The sequence below is a fragment of the Nannospalax galili genome, unplaced genomic scaffold, assembly GCF_000622305.1.
Source record: "Nannospalax galili isolate Female #2095 unplaced genomic scaffold, S.galili_v1.0 scaffold1119, whole genome shotgun sequence".
NCBI classification, from domain to species: Eukaryota; Metazoa; Chordata; class Mammalia; order Rodentia; family Spalacidae; genus Nannospalax; species Nannospalax galili.
Genome location: NW_008343597.1, coordinates 1,341,049 through 1,354,334, shown reverse-complemented (window position 1 = coordinate 1,354,334; position 13,286 = coordinate 1,341,049). Strand labels below are relative to the sequence as shown.

General features: G+C 43.9%; 1 non-coding gene and 1 pseudogene across 2 annotated transcripts; one reads left to right on the top strand and one right to left on the bottom strand.

Annotated features, from left to right (window-relative positions):
* Window positions 1-42: 42 nt before the first annotated feature.
* On the bottom strand, window positions 43-170 carry LOC115071514. Its single transcript, XR_003850594.1, has one exon. It is a non-coding gene; the product is annotated as a small nucleolar RNA ACA64 (small nucleolar RNA).
* An 11,079-nt stretch (window positions 171-11,249) lies between these two features.
* On the top strand, window positions 11,250-12,878 carry LOC103739501 (annotated as a pseudogene). The gene has a single exon (XR_001872588.2). The product of XR_001872588.2 is annotated as a pyruvate kinase PKM pseudogene (transcript).
* The last annotated feature ends 408 nt before the right edge of the window (window positions 12,879-13,286 follow it).

Sequence of the window (13,286 nt, the reverse complement as noted above, 5' to 3'; positions counted from 1 at the left end):
ATAAAATATTTTTAAAAAAATTATTATTATTATTATTATTTTGCCTATCAGGGCCTGGGTTTCACCCTCCCACACCATGACAGTGGGAGGTAAGCTGAGGCCCCTGCTGCCTCTGGGTGCCAAATCTCAACCCAGGCCACGACAAAGGTCAGGGATGATTTTTAAGGAATGCTGGTTATTTATTATTATTTTTATTTTATGTGTATGCATGTATTGTCTGCATGTATGTAAGTGCATCTGTGTCATACAATGCCAGAGGAGATCAGAAGAGAGCATCGAATCCTATAGAACTTGAGTTACAGGTGGTTGTTAGCCACTATATGGGTGCTGGGATTTGAACCTGGGTCCTCTGTAAGAATAGCCAGTGCTCGTAACTGCTGAGGCATCTCTCTAGTCCTGGAATGAACCTTATTTTTAATTTTTGGTCTTTTTGAGACAGGGTCTCCCTGTAGCCCCAGCTGTCCTAGAACTCACTATGTGGACCAGGCTGGCCTTGAACTCACAGAGATCCACTTGCTTCTGCCTCCTGAGTACTGGGATTAAAGGTGTGTGCCACAACACCCAGCTGGAATGAACTTTTTAGAGTAAAGAGAATGATAAACATATCCAAGAGATCACAGGGCAAAATAAAAGAAGCTAGGACAATATTTAAACAAATGAGCATTAGAAAAACATCAAAACTGAAAATCAACAAAATGACAGGTATTAATATATAGCTTTTAAAAGATTTTTTTCTTTGTTTTGTCTTATTGAGACAGGATCTCCCTGTAGCCCCAGCTGGCCTGAACTCACTATGTAGACCATACTGGCCTTAAACTCACAGAGATTCACCTGCTTCTGCCTCCCAAGTGCTCGGACTAAAAGTGTGTGCCACCATGCCCAGCTTAAAGATTTTTTTAAAAGTTTTTATTATATGTGTCTGTGTCTATGTGAGGGTATGTCATGTGTATGCAGGTGCATAGAGGCTAGAGGGTGTTGAATCCCCTAAAGCTAGAGTTACAGGTGGTTGTGAGCTGTCTGACATAGGTACTAGTAACCTAATTCTTCACCTCTAAAGGAGCAACAAGTACTCTTAACTGCTAAGCCAGCTCTCCAGCCACAATATATGCCTTTTAAATAGTAGCTCTATTAATCTAAATTCCCCAATCAAAAGACAGAGGCTGACAACCCAGTGGGCCTTGACAGGGATGATGGAGTATATGGGCTCCAGTGGGGGGGCTATGGGAGGGTGCCATTGGGGAAGGGAGTATAAAGATGATTAAGATTATTTGAGCTGTTCTGTATGAAATAACAAAAAAAAATTTAATAGAAAATTACTTCTCAAGAAAAAAAAAAAAAAAGACACAGACTAAAAGATCAGGATCCACCTATTTGCTGCCTCCAGGAAACACACCTCACCATCAAAGATAGATGCTACCTTAGGATGAAAGGATGGAAAAAGGTACTCCAAGCATGCCAACCTAAGAAACAAGTAGGTATCACTATTCTAATCTCTAACAAAATAGGCTTCAAACCAAAACTAGTCAGAAAAGATAAAGAAGGGCATTTCATACTAATTAAGAAAACAATCCATCAAGAAGACTGTCCCCCACCCCCCAGTCCGAACCCTGTTGCTACTGGGAGGCCGTTGTGCACCAGCCCCCATCTCAGAAAGTTGGGGCAAGGAGAGAGACCAGTGGGAGGAGGGAGGCTTTGAGCAGCAGCGAGTACTTACTACAGGAAGAAAACACCTGGGAGCCTGTGTCAGTGGACAGCTCGTTTATTATGGTGGAAGCAGAGGTTTATATATGAAAGGTTCTAGGGCAAAGAGGAGGGGGTTGGGTTTTCCTGCAGGCTGGCAGGTAGGGAGAGAGAAGGGGCCACTAAAACTACGTGGCCTTTGTCCTGTCCTCTGGTCGCATAATCTACAAGGGACCTGGTTAGGATTAAAGGATTAGAGGCTTAATGGTTTTGCTTGGGGGTTGTTGGGTAAGAGACAGTGTCCCTAGAATGGAGCCGGCCAGCTTCCTGCCGCCCTCACTAAGAGGTATCCAGCCTGGCGGCCATGCTCTACATTCCAGGCACTCTTGACCTATCCCAACAGACATTATGGTTATATACACATGCATAACAAATAGAGGGTCACCCAATTTCATAACACATACTACTAGATGTAAAGTCACAGATTAGTGGGTGACTTCAGTATCCCATTCTCATCAATAGAAAGGTCATCCAGACAAAAAATAAACATAGGAACATGTAACAGTTGAGTTAAATGACATCATAGGTCAAAAGAACTTAACAGACATCTACTGAACATTCCGTCCAAACTCTGCTGAATACACATTCTACTCAGCATTCTATGGAACTTTCTCTAAAATAGGTCATATATTAGGACACAAAGAAGAATCTCAACATATACAGACAAATTTAAGTAACTTCTTTTACTATATCTGACTAAAGAAGTAGAATAAAGCTATAAATAAGAGCAAAATAGATTACAGAAAATTCAGAAGCTTGAGATCAAACAGCATGCTACTGAATGGTGAAAACGTCATTGAATCAATCAGTAAGAAAAATATTTCAACTCCTATAATTGAATTAAAATGAGGACACAATATACCCAAACCTAAGGGAACAATAAAGACAGTCCTAAAATGGAAGATCATAATTATGTGTCTATATTAAAAAATCATAGAGAAGCAGAGCATGGTGATACATGCTTTTAGGTCCCAGCACTCGGAAGGTAGATGCAGGAAGATCTCTGTGAGAGGCCAGCCTGTTCTACATAGTGAGTTCCAGGCCAGCTAAGGCTACCAGAAGACTCTGTCCCCAAAAAACAAAAGTAAAAACAAATCAGAGAGATCTCAAATAAATAATTTAATGTTGCATTTTAAGGTCTTAGAAAAATAAGAGCAAGCCAAACTCAAAAGTGGTAGATGGAAAAATAATTCAGATTAAGGCAGAAATTAATAAGATAGAAGCAAACAAAGCCCCCACAAAGAACCAATAAAAGGAAATTTGGCTCTTTGAAAAGATAAACAAGATTGACAAACCTTTAGTCAAATTAACAAAAAGAAAGAGAAGACACAAATGAAATGAAAAATGAAAAGGGAGACATTACAGCAGATGCCAGTGAGATTCAGAAAATAGTAAGGCTACACCTTAAAAACCCATTTTCTTAAAAGAAATGAATGAGTTTCTAGATGCATGTGACCTACCAAGTTAAGACGGGACAAACTATTTAAACAGATCTATAATAAAAAATGAGATTGAAGCCAGGTGTGGTGCCGCATGCCTTTAACCCCAGCACTTGGGAGGCAGAGGCAGGCGGATCTCTGTGAGTCTGAGGCCAGCCTGGTCTATAGCGAGTTCCAGGCCAGCTGGAGCTACAGGGAGACCCTGTCTCAGAGAGAGAGAGAGAGAGAGAGAGAGAGAGAGAGAGAGAGAGAGATTGAAGCAGAAATTAAAAAAAAAATCTCTCAACTAAAAAATATCCAGGCCCAGGCAGATTCACTGAATTCTACCAAACATTTAAGGAAGAACTAACATCAATTTTTCTCAATTAATTCTATAAAAAAGAAAAGAACAGTTCCAAACTCTTTCTATGAAGCCAGTATTGCCATGATGCCAAAGCTAGATAAAGACACAGCAACAACAACAAAAGAAAATTACCCAGCAATCTCTCTGATGAACATAAATGCAAAAATTCTCTATAAAATACATGCTCACTGAATTTAAAGAACACACCAAAAAGATCATCATGATCAAGTTGGCTTCATTTCAGAGACACCATAAAAATCAATAAATGTAATACATCATATAAACGAACTCAAGACAGAAATAACATCATTTCAGTAAGTGCAGAAAAGGACTTAAGCAAAATCCGATATCCCTTCATAATAAAAACTCTGAAGAGACTAGGAATGGAGGGCAGATACCTCAGCATAGCAAAGGCTACATTATGCTAAATGGAGAAAACCTCAAAGAACTTCAACTAAGATCAAGAACAAGATATGGGTGTTTACTTGCTCCTCTACTCTTGAAGTGTTAGCTAGGGTAACACAGTAAGAGAAAGACAAATAGGGTACAAAGTAGGAAAGGGAGATGTCAAAGTATTCTTTTTAACTTTTTTTTTGATCTTTTTGAGACAGGGTCTCCCTGTAGCCCCAGCTGTCCTGGAACTCACTATGTAGACCAGGCTGGCCTTGAACTCACAGAGATCCGCCTGCACAGAGATCTGCGTGCACCACCACGCCTGGCCTTTTTAACTTTTTTACATTTTAAAAATCTTTTATCTTTGATAATTTCATACATCTGTACAATGTATCTTGCTCGTATCCCCCTGACCCCCGCCTTCCACTCTCCTGAGATCCCCCATGTCCCCTTCCCACCATCATTCTCTCATTTTTGTAACCCACTGAGTCCAATTAGTACTGCCTTCTGGAATACTGACTGATCTTGTTGACTTAATTTTGCACAAGTTTTGTGCAGATAAACACAACTGTAGTGAGTCCAGCAGTGCTTGCCTATGTCATCTTCAGAAGACAGCATTTCAGGGCGCTCTTCTCCATCCTTCAGTTCTGAATTCTTTCTGACCCTTCTTTCATGATGTTCCCCGAACCTTGGGGAGGAGGTGTTGATGCCATTTAGGTCTGAGAATTTAACAGTCACTTATTCTCAGCACCTTGAGGAGTTATGAGTGCTGCATTGATTGTTATCCACTATAAAGAGAAGCTTCTCTAGCCAAAGTTGACAGCAGCACTAATCTATGTGTACAAACATAAACATTTAGAAGGCAGTTTGACAACAGTATTTGATCCCTCATAGGGCCCATGACCTCCTCAGTCAAGGGAACAAGTAAAAACAAATAGGACGTCCTCTGCCTATGGCAAAATGCTTTGTAAATGCAGCTGTTCCCTCTGTTTACAGATTAAGAACCATCCCACGTGCTCCAAAGACATTGCTAGAGGCACACAGGCCCAACCACTAGCTACCATAGCCTGTATTCAAGTTTTGTGTTTCTCATGTGTTTATGGCTCTCCCTTTGGGAAGAGTTCATATACTGGAGACCAGTCTAGTGGTAGTTTGGGATTGGACAGGGCTGCTTCCACAGACTGGGCCTCCACTGGTGTGGGAGACTTCAGATAGAAGGCAGCCACCCCAGAGGATATACAGCATTACCCTGACTCCATAGCCTCAGCTAGCTGGCCTGGTGCTCAATATGTAGACCAGGCTGGCTTTGGACCCACAGAAATCATCTGCTTGCCTCTGCCTCCTGAGTGCTGGGATTAAAGGCATGTCTCACCACACCTGGCTCCCACCTAGAGCTTCTTAAGAGAGAAGTCTCTCTCTGAGACCATCCCCTAGCTTCCTGCTCTTCTGAGAAAGATCACCTGGCTATAGCTATCTGATTTCAGACAAAATACACACTGAAGAAAGACAAGTCTCTTCAACAAATGGTGCCTGGAAAACTAAATTTCAACATGTAGGAGAATGGAACTATATCCTTATCTTTTACCCTGCACAAAAACTCAATCCCAGATGCATCAAGGACCTCAACATAAGACTGGATACTTTGAAACTGTGAGAGGAAAAAGTAGGGAGCATACTACAAGACATAGGCATAGGTTTGTAAATAGGACTCTGGTAGTGTAGGAAATAAGACCAACAATGGACAAATGAGATCTCATGAAACTAAACATCCTCGGCTCAACAAGGGAAACTGTCAATCAAGTGTGAGAATGCAAGAAAAATATTTGCCAGACATAGGGTTAGTGTCTAGAATACACCTTTGCCAGCTGTACATCTGACAGGGGGTTAGTGTCTAGAATACACAAAGAACCAAGAAACTAAATATCAAGAAAACAAGATATACAATAAAAAAAAGGACTATGATCTAGGTGTGGTGGTGCACCCCTTTAATTCTGGCACTCAAGAGGTAGAAGTAGGCAGCCAGGGCTACATAGTGAGACCCTGTGTCAAAAAAAGTGGGGGTGGGTTAGAGCTAAACAGAGTTCTCAAAAGAAGACATGCAGCCAGGCATGGTGGTGCACGCCTTTAATCCCAGCACTCAGGAGGCAGAGGCAGGTGGATCTCTGTGAGTTCGAGGCCAGCCTGGTCTATATAGTGAGTTCCAGGCCAGCTGGGGCCACAGGGAGACCTTGTCTCAATAAGACAAAAAAAATTGAGGGAAGGGTACTAGAATACTAGGGGGTAGTGAGGGTTAAACAGAGGTGAGGGTAGGAATAGGGAGAAGATGGGGGGCATGGGCAGTATTTAAAAAACTGAGAATGTGTGTGGGTTGGAGAGATGACTCAGTGTTTAAGAGCATTGGCTATTCTTGCAGAAGATCCAGGTTTGATTCCCAGCACCCACATGGCAGCTAACAATCATCAATAACTTCAGTTCCAGGGAATCTGATGCCTTCTTCTGGCCTCTGTGGGCATTGCACAACATGGGTGCACTTACATACATGTAGACATAACACTCATACACATAAAATAAATAAACAAATTTTATTTTATTTTGTTTTTTTAAAAAAATATATTTTATTTATTATTTTTATTTCATGTATATGAGTGTTATGCCTGCATGTAGGTAAATGCACCCATGTCATGCAGTGCCTTTGGAGGACAGAAGAGGCTGTCAGATCCCCTGGAACCAGAGTTACAGACATTTGTTAGCTGCCATGTGGGTGCTGAGATTTGAACCCCTGTTTTCTGCAAGAATAGTCAGTGTTATGGCTGAGCCATCTCTCCAGCCCTATTTTGGTCTTTTTGAGACAGGGTTTCCCTGTACCCCAGCTAGCCTGGAACTCGCTATGTAGACCAGGCTGGCCTTGAACTCACAGAGATCCACTTGCCTCTGCCTCCCGATTGCTGGGACTAAAGATGTGTGCCACCATGCCTGGCACAAATTTTAAAAAATAAAAAAGTAAGTTGGGCATGGTGGCACATGCCTTTGATCCTAGCACTTGGGAGGCAGACACAGGTAAATCTCTGTGAGATTGAGGCCAGCCTGGTCTCCATAGTGAGTGGTTAGGTTAACTTGGAATGCTCTGCCCCCATCCTTTAAGAATTTTAACTTGGGCAGGGCCTTTAATCTCAGCACTTGAGAGGCAAAGGCAGATGGATCTCTGTGAGATCAAGGCCAGCCTGGTCTACATAGTGAGTTTCAGGCCAGCTGGAGCTACAATGAGACCCTGTCTCAAAAAAAAAAAAATACAAGACTAAAGTCAAGAGGTACTGTAGAGATAGCTTAGTGGTTAAGAACGTTCTCTGCTCTTCCAGAGAACTAGAGTTAGGTTCCTAGCACCCATGACAAATGACTCACAGCCACTATAACTCCAGCTCCAGGGGATTTGATGCCCTCCTCTGGCCTCCACAGGCACCTGCATACTTGTGGCATACACTTACACAGACACACACACACACAGACACACACACACACACACACACACACACACATACACAAAAATAAAAATATAAATAAATCTTTTTTAAAAAAAGCCAAGAGCTGGTGAAATGACTCAGTGGGTAAAGTGCTTGCTGCCAAGCCTGATGACCTATCCTCAGACTCCACATGGTAGAAGGGAAGAATAACCCCTGGAGTTATCCTCTGACCTCCACAGGTGTGCTATGGCACGTGTATACCACCCCCAAGTAAATAAATGTAATTCAAAAATATTTTTATTATGCCAAGGGCTAGCAACATGGCTCAGTGGATAAAAGCAGTTGTTGCACAAGTCGTGACTTTAATTTTTTAAAAAATATTTTACTTATTTTTATTTTATGTGTACGAGGGTACCTGTGTTGTGAAAAGACCCTAGAGGTCAGAAGAGGGGATGGGCACCCTGGACCTGGAGTTATGGACCGTTGTTAGCTACCATGTGGAACTAGGTCTTCTGCAAGAGCAGCTCTTAACCACTGAACCATCTCTCCAGCCCCATGACCTGAAATTTATCCTCTCACCTCTACACACACATCCCCAATAATAATAATAGTAATAATAATAAAAATTGTTTGGTCTTTTTGTTTAAGAAAGGGTGTCCCTGTAGCCATAGCTAGCCTGGAACTCGGTAGACCAGGCTAGCCTCGATCTCACAGACCTGGAGGAAATGGGCCTCTGAAGGTGAGTCCTTGAGGTCTGCGCCTTGCCCTGCCCCTTTTTATATTCTTTCTCTGCTTCCTGGCCACTAAGAGGAAGGATCTCCTTTGCCACATGCCTCTCCACTATATACATGGACTGAATCCTCTGAAATCATGAGCTGAAATAAATCTTTCCTCCTTTAAGTTGTTCTCCTGAGTATTTTGGTTACAGCTATGCAAGAGTAACTAAAACACTGTACTTTCTAAATCTTCTGATTGTGTTTCATAGCATATTATGTTGACTCCACTAAATTATGCATGAGTAAACTTATGTAGGTGAAATGTAACAGCTAGAACACAACTAGGACGTCGACACAAAAAGATACACTGGAAAACTCTAGTACCCTCTGGAACAGAGTATGTTGCTAAGAGGCTCAAGGACATTTTGACCTTTAGCCAATAAACTGGCTACTTTTCTTTTCTTTTTACCCTAACTGCCTAGCCAATTTCTACATCCTATTCTTAGCACACCATCTTCTGAAGAGGTTACCCAAATTGCCAATAGGGGATAGGGACACAGACCGCTCTGGCTTCTTCCATGCTGAACAGGGACACAGGGTGAGGCAACTGGAGTACCCCTTCAGTGGGTCTATCTAAAAGACTCCCAAATTGCATAACTCTTATCTCTAAGGGGAAAAGGAAGTCCTTGAATTGTAAATAGGAGATGTGAAGAAGTAAAGGCAAGAGTAGTTAGCATTACAAGTTCCAGACAGGGAACCAGAAAAAAGTCAGAACAGGGCAAATTTCAAATGTTCATATCAGAGTCCATTGGAATTTCTTGATGAGAGCTTCCAAAAGCATCCCTCTATTGGGTTCCTCCACATTTTTCTTTTGTCTGCTAAGACTGGACTCAAGAATGATGAACTCAGGATTTGTTTTCAGGCACTTTGATATTTGTTGGAGTGGCTAGAATCAGTGTCAGTTCCCTCACAAATGCTTCTAGATAGGGGGAGAAAACAAATTTAGCCATTATTTTAGAATAATAATGGCTTGTCTCCCTTAGCTACAGGTGGGCACTACAGCAACGTACTCTGTTCCAAAGGCCAAAAATGTCTAAAGTATTTGGGAGCTCTTATCTAATCCCTAAAAGATTTTATCATTACCTCTTCAGGGGGAGGAATGTTAGAGCAGCAAAAAAACCCCATCTAAAAAAGAAAAAAAAAAAAAAGAACACAAAGTTGTTCAGGGAAAAGTGATGAGGAGATATGGGAGGCGTTGGAGGGGAGGGAGTGAGCATGATCCAAACACCTTACATGCATGTATGAAATTCTCAATAAATTTTTTTAAAGTTAAAAAAAAAAGAAAAAAAGAAAGCAGACTGAACACGGGCCAGAGGAGCAAGCCAGTAAGTAATGTTCCTCAGTGGTTCGTGCTTCAGCTCCTCCTCCAGGTTACAGCCCCGAGTTCCTACCCTGACTTCCCTGATGGTCTGTACTGTAAGCCAAATAAACCCTCCCTTCCCCACTGCAAAAAAATGGCACCCTCGAAAGGCTCAGGTGTTGAAGGTTTGGGTGCCGGTTGGTGGCACTATACAGAGGCGATGGGATCATGAGGACACTGATGAATTTGTACCTGAATAAACTATTAAAACATGGGGCCTGGTTGGAGGAAGTAGGTGACTGGGGCTGTGTCTTTGCAGTGTTCGCTGGCTCTTTGGTCTCTTCTTATCTCTTTCTGGTTCTCTGCTACCATGAGGTACACAGGTTTGCGCTGCTATGCCCTGATCACCATGCTATTCAGCCTTGCGCCATGGCAATGGGATCAAGCAACCAGATTGAAACCGCTAAACCATGAGCCAAAATAAACCTTCCCTCCTTTATACTGTTTTTCTTAGACACTTTGTCACAGCACTTGGAAAACTGACTAGCACACCCACAGGAAGGCAAGAAATCTGAAATAGGAATGAAAAACAGAGGAATGAAAATAAAACTGGGGCTCGAGAGATGGCTCAGCAGTTAAGAGCACCAACCTGATCTTGCAGAGGACCAGGGTTTGATTGCCAGTACCCACAACCATCCATAACTCCATTTCCAGGGGATCTGATGCCCTCTTCTGACCTTCACCGGAATTGCATGACATAGGTACACTTAAATGCAGGCAATACACTCATACACATAAAATAAAATAAAATAAAAATAAAAATTTTTAAAAATAAAACAAAGAATAAAATAGCATGCTTATTATATTATCATATTAAATTTTGTTCCCAGCACCCACATGGCAGTTCATGACTCCCTGTAACTCTAGTTTCAGGAGATCCAATGCTCTCTTCTGGCCTCCTCAGGTACCAGGCACACACGTAGTACATATTCATACATGCAGGCAAACACTCAAACACATAAAATTGAAATAAATCTTTTTTAAAATAAAAGAAAAAGAATGGCAGCAGAGGAAAAGAGCGGGTGATAATAAAGGATAGTACCATGCATTTTGTGGTGATGGATCAGTCTGGATCTTGACTGTGGCGGTGCATGTGCTAACTCTAAATACACATGCAAAATGAATGCATATAAAGTAGTGAGATCTGAACTGGAGATGGTATAGCTCATTGGTGGAGCGCTTGCCTAGCATGTACAGTTTCAGTCTGTGGATAATGTCTGTGGATGGTACCAATGTTAATTTCTTGGTTTTCATATTGTGTTATAGATATATAAGAGGTTACCCATTGGAGAAAGCTAAATCAAGTACGCAGGCCATATGTGATGGGATATGCCTCTAATCCTAGGCCTTGGTAGCAGAAGCAAAAGGATGAAGAGTTCTAAGCCACAGGCTGGAGAGATGGCTCAATGGTTAAGAGCACTTGCTGCTCTTGCAGAGGACCCAGATTTGGTTCCCAGCACCCACATGATGGCTCCCAACCATTTGTAACTCCAGTTCCAAGGGATCTGATGCCCTTTTCTGGTCTCCACGGCCACCTGGCATCCATTGGTGTACATATATACATGCGGGCAAACACTCATACACATAAAATAAAAACAAATAATCCTTTAAAAAAGAGTTCTAAGCCGGCCTGGGCTACAAGGTGAAACCTTACCTCAAAATGAAGCACTGGGATCCTCCAGTCCTCTCTACATTTGCAGTGTAGCTGGAGCCAGTGCGTGCAGAAGGAACTCAGGAGTCATGCTGAAGCCACACAGTGAGGCAGGGACTGCCTTCATTTAGCCCACCAGCCGCGGGCAGTCATGGCTGACACATTCCTGGAACATGTGCCACCTGGACATTGACTCTGTACCTATCAAGGCCTGTAACACCAGCATCATCTGCACTGTTGGTCCTGCTTCCCATTCAGTAGAGATGCTGGAGATAATTAAGTCTGGAGTGAATGTGACTGGTCTGAACTTGTCTCATGGAACGCATGAGTACCATGTGGAGGCCATCAAGAACCTGCACACAGCCACAGAAAGCTTTGCATCTGACCCCATTCCCTACTGGCCAGTTGCTATGCCTCTGGACACTAAGGGACCTGAGATCTGGACTGGGCTTATCAAGGGCAGGGGTAACCCTGAGGTGATGCTGAAGAAGGGAGCCACTCTGAAGATCACACTGGATACCCCTACATGGAAAAGTGTGATGAGAACTTCCTGTGGCTGGACTACAGGAACATTTGCAAGATGGTGGAAGTGGGCGGCAAGATCCACGTGGATGACGGGCTTATTTCACTGCAGGTGGAGGAGAAAGGTGCTGACTTCCTAGTGACCAAGGTGGAAAGTGGTGGCTCGTTGGCAGCAAGAAGCGGGTGAACCGTCCCGGGGCTGCTGGGGACCTCCCTGCTGTGTCAAAGAAGGACATTCAGGACCTGGAGTTTGGAGTGAGGCAGGATGTAGACAAGGTGTGTCTTTCATCCGCAAGGCAGCCGATGTGCATAAAGTTAGGAAGGTCCTGGGAGAGAAATGGAAGAATATCAAGATTATCAGCAAAATCAAGAATGATGAAGGAGTTCTCAGGTTTGACGAGATCCTGGAGGCCAGTGATGGATCATGGCGGCCCGTGGTGATTTAGGTATTGAGATGCCTGTAGAGAAGGTTTTCGTTGCTCAGAAGATAATGATTGGGCGAAGCAACCAAGCTGGGAAGCCTGTTGCCACACAGGTGCTGGAGAGCATGATCAAGAATCCCCGCCCGACCCGGGCTGAGGTCAGTGATGTGGCCAACGGAGTCCTGCATCATGCCGTCTGGAGAAAACAGCCAAAGGGGACTATCCTCTGGAGGCTGTGCACGGGTAGCACCTGATGGCGGAGAGGCAGACGCTGCTATCTACCACTTGCAATTATTTGAAGAACTCCGCCGCCTGGCGCCCTTTACCAGCGACCCCACAGAAGCTGCCCCATAGGTGCGGTGGAGGGCCTCCTTCAAGTGCTGCAGCGGGGCCATTATCGTACTCACCAAGTCTGGCAGGAGTGCTTACCAGGTGGCCAGATCCACCCACGTGCTCCCATCACTGCTGTGACACATAATCAATCCCCAGATAGCTCACCAGGCCCATCTGTACCATGGCATCATCCAACAATGCGCTTGTAAGGATGCAGGCCAGGAGGCCTGGGCTGAGGATGTAGACCTCCAGGAGAACTTGGCCATGAATGCTGGCAAGGCCTGAGGCTTTTTCAAGAACGGAGATGTCATTGTGCTGACCAGGTGGAGCCCTGGCTCTGGTTTCAGCAACACCACGCCGTGTAGTGCCTGTGAAGCAATGGTTCACTGGAGCCCCTCTTCCAGCCCCTGTCCCATTCCCTTCCCCCAATCCATCCATTAGGCCAGCAAGGCTTGTAGTGCTCACTCTGGGGTGTAGTGTGACACTGGTGGGCTGGACACCAGGGAAAATGTATGCCTCTGTGAAATACAGCTCAGAGTCCACCTGTCCATCGTGTAGCCCTGTCCAAGCCAGGGATGAAGGAGGAATGCAGGGCTGGAGGCCCTCTGAGGTTATCACAATAGGGCAGCAACATCTCTGTGTATTTTGTCCCTGTAGAAAGTGTTGTCCAGAGAACTCCCTCTAGGCCCTGGCCTAGAGTCAGGAGCCAGCCAGCAAGGGTAGGGGCTTAAGGCATAAGATCAAGGTTCCGGTGTAGATAGCCTTTCGCCTTGGCCCATACCTGCTTCCCCAACACCTCAGCCTCCCCCCTTCCTCCTTGTGCACTGGGCACTTCTGTTCCTGCACTTT